At 38.1% G+C, this 14,478-nt stretch overlaps 1 long non-coding RNA gene across 1 annotated transcript in view; it reads right to left on the bottom strand.

Moving 5' to 3' along the window:
* Positions 1-1,756: 1,756 nt before the first annotated feature.
* LOC131827603 (uncharacterized) overlaps positions 1,757-14,478 on the bottom strand; it is a 29,571-nt gene continuing 16,849 nt past the window's right edge. Inside the window, exons 2-3 of the long non-coding RNA XR_009352072.1 lie at positions 7,677-7,783; positions 1,757-2,706 (exon numbers count right to left, since the gene is read on the bottom strand). This is a non-coding gene — a long non-coding RNA (uncharacterized LOC131827603). The remainder of the gene's footprint in view (positions 2,707-7,676; positions 7,784-14,478) is intronic.

Here is a 14,478-nt window from a genome sequence, read left to right as displayed (position 1 = left end):
GTTACATATAATTTATAGTCTGTTGAAGAGTTTTCTAGACCTCCATATATAGGAGACTTGGCCAAGTTACCTCAAGAGAAGGCAAACCCTTATTAGAACAAGCAAAAGAATCAACTCTATTAACTAATAACGTTTCTTTACCTATTTATCTGACACCTTTCAAAATATGGTCATTAGAAAGTTTCCTTTTGCACTTGGGAATTTTGAAATTATGTTTTAAAGACCATTTTAAATTAATGCTATGAGACTGTTTTCTAACTTCATATCCCAGCACTTACCTCTGTTCAGGGAAATGTGAGAATTTCCCTTAGAAAGACAGAAATCTAATTCCCTTTTTAAAAAAAGATTTGTTTGGGGCACCTGGGTGACTCAGTGGGTTAAAGCTTCTGCCTTCGGCTCGGGTGATCCCGGGGTCCTGGGATCGAGCCCCACATCGGGCTTTCTGTGAGCAGAGAGCCTGTTTCCCTTCCTCTCTCTCTGCCTGCCTCTCTGCTTAATTGTGATCTTTGTCTGTCAAATAAATAAATAAAATCTTTTAAAAAGATTTTAAAAGATTTATTTATTTATTTATTCATTTGAGAGCGAGAAAGAGCACAAGCTGGGGAAGGGGTGAGGGAGGGGGAGAGAATCCTCAAGCAGATTCTCTGCAGAGCATAGAGCCTGACTCACAGCTCAGTCCCAGGACCCTGAGATCACGACCTAGGCCGAAATCAAGAGTTGGATGCTGAACCAACTGAGCCACTCAGGGGCCCCCGAAATCTAATTCGTAATGCAAATTGTTTTCTTTGAAGATTTTACTTTCACCCTCTTTTGCCCTAAATCAGATTTCATTCTGCCTTCTTTCTTCATGAAACGTGGATGAATTTTACTTCTTCTTCCATGTAAATGTGGTCTGATAAATGAATAATTTTTAAAAAGTGACTTTAGTTATCTTTCCAGGACAAGTTAAATACAGAAGTGGTTTTAATTCCTTGTTTTAAACTGAATCATGGGAGATTATGAAATATCTGTTCTATTAGTCATTTTCTAAAACAGCAAATGGGTTTCACTGCTGCCATTTTTAGTGTATAGTGGGGGAAGTTATGCTAGTAATTTATTTTAAATGACTAAAAGGAGCCTCATATCCAGAAAGAAGTTATAACAACTAACAGAAATACTTCCACTGCCCATACACCGCTGCCTTAATCATGGGAAATGATCTCCAGCCATTTTTGTCTTAATGAAGGAAAAAAACCCCACAAGATTCCCAAAATTAAACTTCTTCACCTACATTTTTGGGAAATGTCTTTCCCCCTTACACAATATGGATTCACTTGACTGAATTTATCATTAAAGAGTAGTAGGCTAGGGGGTGCCTGGGTGGTACAGTAGGTTAAGCTGCTGCCTTCGGCTCAGGTCATGATCTCAGGGTCCTGGGATCGAGTCCAGCATTGGGCTCTCTGCTCAGCAGGGAGCCTGCTTCCCTCTCTCTGCCTTCCTCTCTGCCTACTTGTGATCTCTGTTAAATAAATAAATAAAATCTTAAAAACAAAAAAGAGTAGTAGGCTAGAATGTAAGCATAGTTACTAGCTTAAACTTGAATCACTTGTTATGCATTCTTTTCATTCATACTAGGCATATCTAATGTAACTAGCCAAAAACTAAAAGTCTATGACCTATCCACCCCTTAATTCATTCTTTGTATAAAATACCACGTATACCATGTTTTATATAACATATACCTTTTTATTCTGCATGGTCACTCAGTTGTGTGTTCCTTTATTATACAACCTAGGCATTGAATGGAATGAAGTTTCTCCTAGATCCTCTCCCCAAAGCTGTTTTCTTATAGCTATTAATTATGTTGCAGATGAAAAGCAATTCCTAAAATAGACTTTTCATTTTTGCTAAAATTTGTTTTTAACTTATGGGACTACATTAGAATTATTCCTAAAACAATAATTCACAAAATGTATCTTTTTATACCCAGAAAATTTCTGGGAATGTTTAGAAACATTTCCCCCTAAGTAAAATGAATTTTGGTTGTATCGTGAGGTTTTGTCAAGAAATATTTACTTTAAAATGCCCACCACTGGGTGATGATTGCCGCAAGCTCTGCGCAAATGTAGGCACTTCTGTATTGTTGTCTTTAATGTCTCATGTATGTGCAAAAGAATGTCAACTCTTGTGGCTACCAGGAGAGTAATCTCCTATATGCACAGGAGTCCGAGACTTTGGACAGAAGCATTCCCGTGATGTGTGCCTGTCCTAATTCACATGTGTGTTCAGAGCCATTCCTTGCTTTGAAAATGAGCCCCTCGGGAAAGAACCAGTTCTGCTGTTGGTCAGATCTCTAAGCTCTGTCTCTGCAGGACATTCATACTGAAGGTACCAATGAAGTTTTTCTTGCTCATTTGTTTCTCTTGTATTGTTCCTCTTTGTGTTTGAAGCGATTCACTTTTTAAACGTATTTTTCATTACTTTTAAATAGAAAGTGTCTAATTTCTTAAGAACAGGTGAGCAAGATTGATTTGTTGGGGCTGTTGTTCTTAATGTTTTCTTTATCCTAACTTGTGCCTCACAGTTATTACACAACTCTTTAAACTTGAAGTTTTCTGGTTTTTTTGGAGAGGATTTGAAAATATAAATTCACAGAAGTTCAGGTCAGAAAAGACCTTAGAGTTCATCTGGGACGTCATCATAACCTTTGTTCCAGCGATGTCTGATCTGGAACAAAAAGACAATAGGGGTGGAAACAGTTTCTGATGAAGCAGGGGGAGGGGTGGGCGCTGCAGGTCACCCCCATTCTTTGCTCCTGCCACTGCTTCTTTCATGGCCCCTCCCTGAATCCTAAAGTGCCTGTTAAAATCACCAACTAGTTCAACCCCTTTTCCGGGGCTCGAAAGCCTTTTTTACCATGGCATATAAAGTTCTCATCTTTTGAAGATTAACTGTTGTGAATCAAGTCTGTGACGCCGTCTCAAAACACAAGCACTCTGAACAATCCACACTAGTTTAAATTATAGATATAGGTTTTATAGATAATTTCTGTGGAGGAAAATAAATATGAACAGATATTCAAATCTGAAAAGATTCATCAAATGTTTTCATTAATACTCAAGGAAGTATGACACAGAAACCTGGAAGGATCATGATTGGGGCGGGGCAGGGGGCGGGCAGGGGGCGGGGCAGGGAGGGAGGGGAAAAAGGATTCAAAAAGATGCAGTCAGAGGGTTATAGTGCGACTGCGAGCAAGGAGGAGAGGGCTTAGGTCCTGGGTCCCTAACTGATTCAGACCAGATGGCCGTAACCCAGCCCTGCCTTTCCCAGGGCCTCTGTCACCTTTACCATCAGTATTTTCACCCTCTATCTGGGGTCCTATGATGGCAGTGTTTCCCACAGGAGATTGCTGTATTTTATTTAGATAGGGGCCCATTGTTCTTTTCTCCCTTCCCTATCCAGTTTTTTTTTCCTTTATCTCAAAGCATGTCATTTGATCTATGGGCTAAATTCAGAATGACCGGGCGCCTGGGTGGCTCAGTGGGTTAAGCCGCTGCCTTCGGCTCAGGTCATGATCTCAGGGTCCTGGGATCGAGTCCCCCATCGGGCTCTCTGCTCAGCAGGGAGCCTGCTTCCTTCTCTCTCTCTCTGCCTGCCTCTCAGTGTACTTGTAATTTCTCTCTGTCAAATAAATAAATAAAATCTTTAAAATAAATAAATAAATAAATAAATAAATTCAGAATGACCACAGAACTGGACTAGAGCAGGGGTTTCAGCTACCTATGTTTTAAAGCTGAAAACCCATGTTTTAAATTAAAATATGAAAATATTAAATTGAAATATAGCATGAAAATACATTTTATAAATCATAATCAAACTGTATCAAACATTCGGTTGACAACTACTAATTTTACTCAAGTAAAATTCGAACAGTTGTTAATCTCTGGGTTTTCGTCATTAATTAACATACAATACAAAAGACCCCAGTGTTTGATTTCCCTAAAACACTCTCGTATTTTTTTTTATTTTATTTTTTATTTTTTTAAGATTTTATTTATTTATTTGACAGAGAGAGAGAGAGAGCACAAGCAGAGGGAGGGGCAGACAGAGGGAGACAGAGGAGAGGGAGAAGCAGGTTTCCTGCTGAGCAAGGAGCCTGATGCTGGGCTCCATCCCAGGACCCTGGGATCACAACCTGAGCTTCAGCAGACACTTAACGGACTGAACCACCTAGGCACCCTAAAACACTCGAATTTTTTAAGTAATTACTCAAATAATAAAACATATGTTAAATTACTAATATATAATTTGATTGTCTAAAACTTATTGATAAGAAGGTTAAGGAAAAAATATTTTTAAAATCTATCCCAGATGCAACCAAAAATAGCAATTGACATAGGAATTAACCAATTAGAAGACTATATTCTGCAGAATAACTTGATCTTCCCAAGTATGTCCACTCTTAAAACAAACACCAAATAATATATTAATAGGAATATATTATACTTTGTGCATTATAATGAAAGCACATATCTGCAACAATACAACTTTTGTGTATAAAGATATTTTTTACAGATATTGTGATTTTCATAGTCATATCGATCTAAAAATATACAGCATTTAGTATATCTAATGGATTGATTTTATAATTAACAAAAGGTAATTTTATAAGTGAGGACACCCTGAAACCTAATCCCAGCAAATGCTTTAAGGGTGGGAGACCCAGACCCAAAGAGGCGAAGTGATTACCACACGTTTCATATTACTCTTTTATTCTAAGTTTTGATGTCTGGAGGGTGAAGTCCAAGGCTCTCTTGGACCCCATTCTATCGTTTTAAGAGATTCGGCTTTCCTTTTCCAACCCCTAATCGCACCCACAGAGGCCTACCACCCACCGAGCACACTCTGGGCTACTGTATATCTCTGGCTTAGCTTGTGTTTTACTCAGAATTTCATTCTGTGACCGCCGTGCACCCACGCGGTGAACAACCCCCACCCCCGGGAAGGCTTCCTGAGCTCTGCCCTCTTCACCAGCATCTATCCTTCTCTTCTGTGTTCTCAGGACATCCTACGTTTAACGCTGAAACACTGATCACGTAGTGTGAGAGTTTTTCATAAGTCGTCTCTCTCCCCTGTAAGACTGAACAGGTATAGGATAACTTTTGTCTTTTTAATCCCTACATCTTAGTCTGGTCTTGAATCGTAGTAGACGTAGTAGATATTTTGTAAAAATTTGTTGAAGGGATGGATATGTACATGCGGAAGTCAATGAACGTGTGAATGATTTAATTAATGAACAGACAAACCAACAAAGGAGTGAACGAATAGGTCAGTTCCTCAACCAGAGCACTATTAATCTTGGGTAGGATAATTCTTTGCTGTGGATAAGTCTTTCCTGCGTATTGTAGGATACTCGGTGGCATCGCTGACCTCTACCCGCAGGTGCCAGTGGCAGCCCCGTCACCCAAGTTGTTATGAATAAATGATTAATGTCTCCAAGGCTTCATTAAATATTCCCCAGGGGTAAAATCGCCCCTGGTGGAGAACAGCTGAAGTAGACGGAAGGCTGGCTGCATGCAAGGACTCCGGTGGAGGCCAGAGATTAGAACTCTGGTCTCCACTTCAGTCCAGAACTTTTTCCATTACGACTTAGCCCTGCTAAGACCCAAGTTCAGTTCTTAGACTTCCCATAAGACTTTTTAATTTTTTTTAAAAGACTGTATTTATTTATTGAACAGAGAGACAAAGCGAGAGAGGGAACACAAGCAGGGGGAGTGGGAGAGGGAGAAGCAGACTTCCCACTGAGCAGGGAGCCCTATGCGGGGCTCGATCCCTGGACCCTGGGATCATGACCTGAGCTGAAGGCAGCCACTTAATGACTGAGCCACCCAGGTGCCCCTCATAAGACATTTGAAAACCCGACACCAATAACAGAATTTCAGAAGTATAATTTTTAGGACAAAGTATTAAAAAGCAACATTAGGAATTAGAAATTAGGAATAAAGATACACCTTCCTTATATCAACTAATCTGGTTGATGTTATATTTTTTAAATAGCATTTACCTGAAGCGGATATTAGTAAATGGTACTTATTTGGTTCTGCCTACAAGTTGCCCCTACAAGGCAAAAGGTTTTCAAAAGTTTTCTAAATGCCACGTCATAGCACCATCTTGTGGATTTTAGAGGAATTCACGGATTTCAATTTAAAATGTCTAGTTACTTCTCTAGAAAAGGAGAGAGAATAGAAAAACAATAAAAGATTAGGACATTCTTTGCTTATTGAAATGTTCTACCAAACTCTGATTTAGAGACTTCCTAAAGTTTGGTTTTGACTTTGGGATTCGGCCAAGATTTCTATTTGGCTTTAGCTACAGCCTCCCTTTAGCCTTTGGAAAATCAAATAGCCACATACCTATGTCGTCATCATCACGTCTCCATCATGTACAGTCAGTAAAGCAAGGGAATAATGACACCAAGGAAGACCATTCTAATGTATTGGTTAACATCTGAATATTCACTTTGAATGTACAGATATAACTTGGAATTAAAATTTCCTTATATGTCAGAAGTACAGGAAGAGAAAAGTGATATAGAATTACAAAGACTATGAAAGTTAATAATGTTATATAGAAAGCAAAAGAGGGATGCCTGAGTGACTCACTGGGTTAAGCCTCTGCCTTCGGCTCAGGTCATAATCTCAGGGTCCTGGGATCGAGCCCCACATCCGGCTCCCTGCTTAACAGGGGAGTCTGCTTCCCCCTCTCTTCCTGCCTGCTTCTCTGCCTACTTGTGATATCTCTCTCTCTCAAATAAGTAAGTAAATAAATAAATACATACATACATCTTTTTTAAAAAAGAAAACAAATAAGAATTTTTAAGTCTTTAAATTGAGAAATAAGGAAATAGATTGACAGAAATATGAATATTGTACCTGTACCATATCAAACTTCAAAATTCCATTACTGGCATCTTTTTTAAATTGTAAAAGTGTAATCGTGATTACATTTCACATTTCTTCTTGTAACCAAGTTCATTCTATGAAGATATCTAGCTTCAGTCTCTGACAAGTGTTAATACTAAGCTGTTTGGCATTCAGCCTAAATATGTATTTATATAAATCTATTCTAAATCTAAAAGGAGAGCTGGGGTGCCTGGGTGGCTCCGTGGGTTAAAGCCTATGCCTTCAGCTCAGGTCATGATCCCAGGGTCCTGGGATTGAGCCCCACATTGGGCTCTCTGCTTAGCAAGGAGCCTGCTTCCTCCTCTCTCTCTCTTTCTCTCTCTGCCTGCCTCTCTGCCTACTTGTGATCTCTATCTGTCAAATAAACAAATACAATCTTTAAAAAAAAATAAATCTAAAAGGAGAGTAGAATGAAAAGAAGGTAATGTAAAACATAATAGTTTTGAGGATTTTTCTCTTTTTCAAATATGTAAGTTCTCTTTTCTGACTTGAAAGAAAATATTTAGCAAAAACTACCAGGAACACCAAATGCAAAGAACAGTGTGGGAAAAGCCTACGTGGGATTACTGAGATGGAAAAAGAATTTCCACTAATTACATCTGCAATTATATCCTAATGTTACAGACAAAATGTTCAATTGATTATAATTGTTTTTCCCATCCCAATACACAATTGCCTTCTCTCTTCTCCCTGAGAAAAAAGTGAGCATAGCTATACAGTAAAAGGTTTTGTTACCTGATCATCTGCTTTGTTCTTCAAACGGAAACACCAAGAATTGCTAGCCAGGTTCAGCTAGGGGCAATTCCATATCCAAAGTCCATTCTTCTCTAAGTTACATTTATCTTGAAAAATGGGAGAAGGCAAGAGTATTAAAAAGAGAACTTTTCCTGCAGAACTTTCATGTTAATTGTTTTGAACCCAAAGTAACTGTTTTATGTTACAGTAGACTACTTTGCTTGCTTATGTCCCTTAAAATGGAGCCCCAGCAGGTGGACAATGGCCACGAACTCTAACCACCACGATGACAATAATTATTATGGCATTTAGGTCTTTAGGTCCCACATTACCTCCGTAAGAAGATAATCAATGTTTTGAGTAACACATTTTGGCTTTGAACTGATATAGAGATGCCCCTGATTAGTAACACCGCATAATGGAAAGAACTCTGGACAGGAGATCAAGAAGCTGGTCATCAAGTGTGTAACATCAGACAAATGACTCAGGCTCTCTGCTCCTCAATCTCCATATCTGTACAATGAGGGAGTTGGACGAGGGATTCTATCCTGTCCTTTCAAGCCTAATACGTTAAGTTTCTATGATGTGCCCTACTGGGTAGAAGCATAGCCCCATCCGCCTGTTCCTTCTGAGCCTGGGTAACAAGGGATTAGCTGAATAGTATCGTCTTGCACAGTTTAGGAATCTAACAGGACCGTCTCTAACTTCTCCTTCTAGTGATTAGAAGTAATTTTTTTTAACTTTTCTCCATAGCATTTGTTTTCCATATATACATCTCTGCAGACAAATTTCATTTTACTTATAAATATTTCCTTCACATTTCAGAGGAGACCTCCTGATTCTACCACTCAAAAAAAATCTAGTTGCCAGTTCTGTGAACTTTCTGTATTTTACCGACCACGATCACATAACATGTAGATAGTCTATTCCTGAAGAGGGACTACAGAGCCCTTACTCCCTGAGGTGTCATTCTGCCATAATAAAAACAAGATTGGGTCTCACCACAGGGATACTGTTGTCTTGTATATGTACAATAGCCATTATAATTTTAATGATTAAGAAATCCATTTTTATCTTTATTTTCTTATTGTTCTTGTCTTGGTGTAATTTACTCTGGTTTTGTTAATCTGGTAGGATTGGGGGTGGTGGTGAGGGGAGGGGAGGGGGCAACTATCACTTTAAATGGCTTGACCTTTCTAAACCTATCATTTTATCCTGACCTGACACAAAAACCATTCGTGTGAAGATGTGATGCTTCTCTGGAAGTTTCCCAGCTCTTTTGTTGTTATTGTATTTAATGATGTCTTCCTAGAAACAAGTAAGAACCTCTGAACTTTCTCTTTAAAATGGTAATTTTACAGTAAATTTCAATATAACAGATGATGAATGAACTACCTTAATCCAACATTTATGTATTCCCAGTGATTCATGTATCTCCTGTTTTCATTGCTGCAATTATCATTTCAGTATTTTATACATTTAACTCAAAGGTAAAATAAACACATTCAAGAGGAATTCGGTGGGTTCCTCTGTGCTACCTTGGCCAAACATGGTTTTGGTCGTGAAAACCCATGAGCAGTATTCACTGGAATCAAAAGTACTTGAGTCTGAGAATTAAATACACATACACACACAAAAGCTATCCATTTGAGACCTGAGATTAGTGTAGTAACCTGGAATCTGCTGCAATAGGAAATAAGAAGGGATAACATTTCTTTAATTAAAAAATTATTTTAAGATTTATTCATTTATTTGAGAGAGAACATGAGCAGGAGGAGCAGAGGGAGAGAGGATCTCAAGCAGGTTCTGCGCTGAGCGCAGAGCCCAATGTGGGGCTCGATCTCATGACCCTGAGATCAGGACCTGAGATCACAACCTGAGCCGAAAGCAACAGTCAGATGCTTAACTGATTGCACCATCCAGGGGCCCCAAAAGGATAACATTTTTTCCTAATGCTAACTTCTTACCCTGCACTATCTCTCTCCTACTGAAATAATACACTAACTTCATAGAACCAGTATCCTGAGGTGTCTGATCTTTAACATTAGGCAATAGTTGTGGCAAAGGTAATGACCTAATTAATCTCAAAGTTAGGCATGGTTTTAAATTTGAGCTATAGACACACCATAATGAACAGTGTTGGGGTAACCAACATAACTCTTATTATTATCTTTTTTTTATATTGAACATGGAATTATATTCTCAAGTATTCTGGCAAAAATAATCAGTCAAAATATTTTTGGTAAATGAACTTCTGACCATTTCTATCTCTTTATTAATACCATAACATGGACCCAGCTATTTTAGTATTTTATAGCATTTACTAATGACAAATTTATTTCTATTTAATATTTAAAGAGAAGATTTTCACAAGTTTTTTCTCTTCAAGTTATCTTATACACATGTTATTTTTATCTTATTTACAAATTAAGCACATTTAAATTACTAATCTACTTTTAAATTTTAAATGAGAAATGCTTTTAAAAAAAGCAACAGGAATTAGACGTCGAATGCCCAAAATATTGAAAACATAATCCCTTTAAAAATATCCACCATCTCTCTCCTCCCTCTCCTTCTAATTCAAACTAGTTAGTTTCCTTTGAAGATGTCTTTTGCCAATGTTTCTGCAAACTATTTTTGTTTGAAAATTTCAGGGTGGAATAGTTTTTTAGATGAAGGAAACTGTATTTGCAATTACAGCTTATAAAGTAAAGAAAACCAAAGGAATCAGTTTGACTCAAGGTCAAAATTAGATTTCCTCTTCCTATAATATTTGAATTATAAACCTCTCTTCTTGTAAGTAGATTTGAGCGGTCAGCTGGAAACTGCACTATGTTGTGTGAATACTAGAGTTACGGTACAATTTGAAGTGAACAACTCACTTAACTTTGACCTTCCTCTGTTACAGGGGTGATTTTTCAATCTTAGTACCAAACATATAGAGGGTGGACTTCTATTGTACAATGATGCTATTGTATATTTTGTTTATTCAGTAACAAGATAAGGTTAAAATTTTCAGATTAACACTATTAAAGATTGGAATCATATATTTTCCCATGAGGCTATGTGGTGATAATGATGGTTAGTAGTGCCAAGGAAGGTATTGGGGTCTACTCTGCAACAGAATTATTTATTAAGTGTTAGGAGAAAATAAAAAAGTTGCTGTGGAGAGAGAATTCCTGCCCTCAAGGACCCTGTGATACAGAGCGGTTTTTTTTTTTTTAAGCTTTCAAACCAAACATTTGCAAATCAATCTCAATGAAAATGCTCTTTGCCTAGGAAAGCATGGGGATTGGGCTAGAAAAAAACTACCTCATTTCTTCTCATCAACTCCTATCTGAATACGTCACATTACTTCTGATGGTGCCTAAGGATACACTGAGAATTCAAACTCATTTTACCTTAATTACTGAATATATATTAAACTATTTATGAAGTCACAAATCACTGAGCGGAAAAAGACCTGAAAAAATCCTCTGAAGAGGCAGGGGAAAAAAAAAAAAAAAAAAAAAGTGTGTCCCTTTTTAAAGAATTAGACGTTAAGAGAAACATAAAATCATTAAAAGGTTTGCTGCCGTCTGACTATTTGTATCCCCCCAAAACTGACGTGTTGAAAACCTAATGCCCGGGCGCCTGGGTGGCTCAGTGGGTTAAGCCTCTGCCTTCGGCTCAGGTCATGATCTCAGGGTCCTGTGATAGAGCCCCACATTGGGCTCTCTGCTCGGCGGAGAGCCTGCTCCCCCCTCTCTTTCTGCTTGCTTCTCTGACCACTTGTAATCTCTCTCTCTCTCTCTGTCAAATAAATAATTAAATAAAAATCTTAAAAAAAAAAAAAGAAAAGAAAGAAAGAAAGAGAAAATCTAATGCCCAAGGTGACGGTATTAGGAGGTGGAGCCTTTAGGGATGATTAGGTCATCAGGGTGAAACCCTCCTGAATGGGATTAGTGCCCTCCTAAAAGGAGACAGAGAAGTCTGCAGTCCATCACCTGAAAGGGAGCTTCCCAGAACCCAACCATGCTGCACTCTGATTTCAGACTTTCAGCCTCCAAAACTGTGAAACAAATTTCTGTTGTTTATAAGCTCCCAGTCAACGGTATTTTTTAAAAGATTTATTTATTTTAGAGGGAGGGAGACCTTCTTTAAGCAGGCTGCGCCGAGCACAGAGCTGGACCCAGAATTTGATCTCATGACCCCAGAGACTACAAGCTGAGCTGAGACCAAGAGTTGGCCACTTAACGGACAGTGCCACCCAGGAGCACCTGGCATTCTTTCGCGGCAGTCTGAGTGGACTAAGAAGAGCTTATGAGGCCAGAATCTAAGATTAAGTTTATTTGATAAATAAATCTGGCTCACGCCCAAGCAATGAGAATAACATACAAGCTCTATAAAGTAATGAATTCCAGCGCCTGAGGAGGGGGCCACACTTAGGTCTTCAGCAAATGGGCAGCAACAGGTAGGTCTGCAAGGCTATCTTGGTACTTGGTTACCTTCCCACTAATCTCTTTGACTTCCTCAGCCCTCATCCAACTGAGTGTGAAGATGCCCTGAGGACAACGTGGGCTTTGGGTCAACATAAGTCTATGCTCCCCGGCTTCCCCCTCAAGATAATTAAAAATCTGGTATCAGAGATATGGTAATGATTTCAATCATAATTTATGGCATCTAGAACTAAAAGTAATTTTTTTGTCATGATGACAAATCTTTTTAAATTTTTTCTTAATTTGGGGTGCCTGGGTGGCTCAGTGGGTTAAGCCTCTGCCTTTGGCTCAGGTCATGATCTCAGGGTCCTGGGATGGAGCCCCACATTGGGCTCTCTGCTCAGTGGGGAGCCTGCTTCCTTTCCTCTCTCTCTCTGCCTGCCTCTCTGCCTACTTGTGATCTCTCGGTCAAACAAATAAATAAAATCTTAAAAAAAAATTTTTTTTCTTTATAAGCAGGCCTTTCTAAGATTAGACTATCTACATATTGGGTAATATAAATGTTTATTATATCATGTTTAAGTGGAGAGTTGTGTGTTTGTTGACTTTTAACGTTTCCAGCACAAAAGTAGAGAAGAGTTATTTTAAGGGAGACCATATACCTAGTTTCAACCACTATCATCAATGTAGTGAATTTATCTATACCTCGTCTGCTTTTCTTTCCCATCCCCGCCTTAGCCCTAAAAGTGTGATTTTATTTCATTTTAATTTTTTAAAAAGATTTCATGTATTTGAGAGAGAGAGAAAGCACATGAGCAGGGGGAGGGGCAGAGGGATAAGCAGACTCCCAACTGAGTGTGGAGTCTGATGTGGGGCTCAATCCCAGGACCCTGAGACCATGACCTGATCCAAAGTCAGACCCTTAATGGACTGAGCCAACCAGATGCCTCATCAAAGTATGATTTTAAAGGAAAGCCCAGCTCTCATATTTCATCCATAAAGTTAAGAAGGGATTTTGATGTCAATAGATCACTGGTCTCTCCACGACTTAGAACTGCTTTGGAAAAGTTCAGTTTGCCTGAGTGGCCATTTGCTCTTAAGAATCCTTGATCCTAGCCACAGTTCTGTTTTCTCAAACATCTTCAGTGTGTGTACTTCCTACACCACTCACCGTCAGTATATTACCTTCTGTTTACCGATGATTCTTAATGTTAATACGGCAATTTGACTTCAGAGGTATTTAAACAGATCACTACTCATCCATTTAACTAATCACTTGTTGTCTATTCATTCAGTATTTGTTGTTCTAGGCACCAGAGGCACTGTGTTGAGCAAATTAGACAAAGAACTTGTTCTCCAAACTTATTTTCTAGAGTTTTGATAAAAAGGCAACCATTACGTGGAAGGGGACCTCTTTAGATGAGCACTGATGTTCCTGATTCCACTTTCTTTTCCCTCTGGGATGCTCTTTACAGCCTCACAACAAGTCCACACTCTTTATATAAGGGTTCACGAGTTTTGCATATGTCTGTTGCCACTACCTGCCCTCCAGATTGCTCCAGGAAGTTCTGCAAAAAATGTGAATGACCACATCTTCATCTCAAAATAAAGTATTAATGGGGAAAAAAAGTAACCCGTATCTAAAATGCATGGCTTTGAGAATGAAATTTCTAAATAATTACATGACAGCATTCAGAAAATATGTATGTTCCTACATAAAACTGTATAATTTAGAAACTATGATGTGTTATTTTAAAATGAATGACTATGCAAAGTCCGTTCCCTTAAATATCAATCTCTAATTTAAAAAACTGATGTTTAAAAGTTACGAAACTTATCACTGTTTTTTGCAACATTGAATACTATCTCATTCAAATTCCTTGAGAAAACCATCTGGAGTACTTTGAGTTTTTGTTGTTCCAAAATTGAATTTCTCTCTGGACAGGTACTTGATGGAGAAAAACTCAATTGTTTAAACACACAATATATACCTGTCATTTAAAAAAAAAAAAAAGAAGAAGAAGAAGCAAAATAATAAGGAATCATAAAGGTTTTCTCCCTTTTTAAATTTAAATTAATCTGATTTTAGGTGTTTCTTTTATTGCTTCAGTCAACAAAAATTAAATTTTAATACGCTATAGGGCATATTCTCCCATTGCTTCCTTGCAGATTGAGAATAGAAATGGTTTCTAATTTTAAGGATGGAAAAGATTTAATAACTGGATGAATTATGTTTTTAAATTCCCATTAATTTATTTTCAAATGAGGAAAACCCACAACTCTGAGAACTGATTATTATGAGGAAGAAAAAGGCCTTAATTTGTAATTGTACCCAAATATGAAAGCCTACATTTTGTAAGCATAAAGATTACATTCTCTTCAAA

The sequence above is a fragment of the Mustela lutreola genome, chromosome 3 (genome assembly GCF_030435805.1).
Source record: "Mustela lutreola isolate mMusLut2 chromosome 3, mMusLut2.pri, whole genome shotgun sequence".
NCBI lineage: Eukaryota > Metazoa > Chordata > Mammalia > Carnivora > Mustelidae > Mustela > Mustela lutreola.
The sequence above is the reverse complement of the archived record's forward strand: the minus strand, read 5'-3'. Positions and strand labels throughout refer to the sequence as shown.